We start from the raw sequence: 3056 nt of genomic DNA, 5'->3' as shown, positions 1-3056 counted from the left end.
GGAGGGACTCCGACACCACCTTGCGAATCAATGCAAAATGGAGACTTTATTTACCTCTTTGATGTTTCTTCGGAGTTCCTCATTGAAGCTATATGTATTTATATCAGACAAAGTTAGTTCACATATATCTCCCTCTTTCAATGAAAATAGTTCCAAAACAAGTCAAGGCATCAAAAGTCACCAAGCAACGCCGACCAAAAGCTGGACTGGAGCACCGTAATTGAGTGGAAAGACTTCTTCCCCTGATCCGCTCACTGATTCTCCACTCCGGGTTTTATAATTTGCCGCACTTTGTTAATTTCTGCAGAAACCCGGAAAAACGTTTATAAAAACACAAATGAGCCAAATATAGAAAACACAAAATTTAGCTGTGTTTGAGTTATCCTGGATTATGAAAAGTTGGCTTGTATTTTGTTCATAAATTCAAATCAATCTACAAAATCATTTGCAAAATGATCGAGTTACCAATGTCACACATGTCGTCATACTGGTTCATCAGCGCATTCCGGTTGCAAAAATAAATAAATATGCCGTGTTGTGTGGTAGGATGATAAAATCTAGAGTCCAAAAATAGAAAACTTATTTTTTCAGGAGACCACACTGTTTTTATACCAAGCGCAGATGTCTTTGGCTAACAGCCATCAGAAGAGCTGAATGGAGTGAGGACCTAATTAAGAATGCTCGACTCTCGACTCTATCCCGGCTATATCACAGTGTTTTATAGATATATATATAATAGGTATATGACTGAAGAGAGAATGATGAGTATGGCGGGAGGTCTATCTCTTCCCGGTAATTGTGCTTTTCGTGTAAAATACAAAAGTGAAAGCATGCTGAACTATTAACAAGAGCTGTTTATCCGTAAGGAAAATTGGGTGAACTGCAGTAGTTTATCTGTTATTTCTCTCTATAATGTAAAGCCTATAATGGATAAGCCAACTGCTGTGTATGAGAAAGTCTTACCTCTGATTTATACTTGGTGACAAAGTCTGTGGGTGTCACCATTCAAAATGAAAGCGCAGCTTTTTGCTTATTATCTCTATTGCTCATGGTCATAAATTAAAATAAGGAGGCATGACAGCTGAGCGGGACTCTGCAAAATAAACCCTGAAACTCTGACCAATGTGAGGAGAGATAACTCACACGTGACTTGTTTTAGCTCTTTTGGTCCGTTTCGAAACTCCTGCTGTGTGAAAGCGAACCGCACCAAGATCAAAGAACATTGTAACAACTTTAATCCCTGTTTCGGAACAAATGAATGGATTTACAGGTGTGAAAGCACCCTAAGAATGAAACGTAAAAGTGTAAGTTCACACACCCTGCTGTACCGGTGCAGTTCGCTGTCAGAATGCAGTTGTTTTGCTTGTTGATGATGATTACCCAGGTCTTGTACACTTCCGTCTATTTTCCTTAATTGTTTGGCTAGACAGAACCTCTGTGTTATTTGCAAACTCTAAACAGTAAAATCATATTAGCAGCCAATGACTATCAAAGTACAACATTGTTCAGAGTCAAATAAACACTGTTAATGTTGTTTTCAAGTCACACTTGCATGCTAATTCCAATCGAATATTCAGAGTAACATGGTAAACAATAAAGAGACTTCTAAATGAAGGAATGTGTAAATATAAAACTAACTTTACCTCTATCTGCTGTTATAGTACGATGAAAACATTATGTAAATATATATACATGTCGCATCGATGAGATTCTTGTGTAAATTCCAGCATGAAGATTGGCTGTCTGTACTGGCCAGTACAAATTGACATCATACAGTTTTCACCATTAAATCATGAGAAAGACTTCGAGCCAATCAATGCGCCCTGTTGTGAATGAGATGCAACTTCATTAATATGCATGAAATAGCTTTAAAGACTCTTTTACCTGTTACAGTGTTTAGAGAGATGCCACATTGTATTGCCAACCGTGATTCAAACAAGTATTAGAAAAATTGTACAAAGACATGAGTCATCAGTGTTCCATTTTTAAAATGTGCTGAAACAAAAGTTTTGTTTTCATTTCCCCGCAGTGAGAGCACAGCTCGCGTGTAGACCAAGCAGTTGGATTACACTGGTCTGCTAACACACAACAAAAATATGTTTGTTAGGAACATTTTTTAGCTGAGAGCTTTTCACATCTGGAAAAGGTGAATCCTGGATATGCTGCTCCTCTTCTTTTAAAAAAAGAAGTGTTGGCCGATCAGAAAGAAGAAAACAGTGAGCATGTTGACATCATGAGGTGAAAACTCCGGTTGGATCGTCCACATGAACACATTGTACCCAAAGTTTTGGAAAATCTTTACCCTGGCTGGAGTTTTTAGAAAGGTTCTGTTTCAGTCACCTGACACTACTTTTTCGTTTAGACAAATAGTAAAACTGTGTCAAAAAAGTGCAATTTTGAAAATACCTGTGTTTGTGTGGACAGGGTTTTAGTGTTTTAGGTTTCATGGCTAAATCTGGTGGTCAATTCTCATAGATTGCACAGTCTATCAGTAAGGGCAAAGTGTAAAGGTTTAATTAGCAGAGCAATAGCCCAGTTTTTATTGAAATGCACACAACATTATGAGTGACATATCAGAGTTCAAAAAAGGACAAATCGCTGGTGGGCGTCTTGCTGATTCATCTGGATTGTTTCCTAAAAACAAAAACAAAACTGTTCACACTCACCTCAAAATTAAATGTGCACCTCAACTCTCCTGTTTCCCCCAGAACTGTTAGTTTTGAGCTCCACAGGGTCAATATAAATGTCTAGGCTGCTATAACCAAACCTTTGGTTACTTGTGCTAACGCCAAATGTCAGTTTCAATGATGCCAGTTTTGAAAATCTTGGGTGTGGAAATTGTGAAACATATTGTTGTCTGAGGAGTCCACCTTCACTGTCTTTCCCACATCCTGGAGAGTTACGTTGTGGAGAAGCCCCAAAGAAGTGAACCACCCAGACTGTTGCATGCCCTGAGTGATCATGGAAGAGGATTAGTGATGGGCTGCAATATCATGGCATTCCCTTGGCTCAATATTTGTGCTAATGGGCATAACACTGCCAAGGACTACCAAACC

The sequence above is a fragment of the Danio rerio genome, chromosome 13 (genome assembly GCF_049306965.1).
Source record: "Danio rerio strain Tuebingen ecotype United States chromosome 13, GRCz12tu, whole genome shotgun sequence".
NCBI lineage: Eukaryota > Metazoa > Chordata > Actinopteri > Cypriniformes > Danionidae > Danio > Danio rerio.
The sequence above is the reverse complement of the archived record's forward strand: the minus strand, read 5'-3'. Positions refer to the sequence as shown.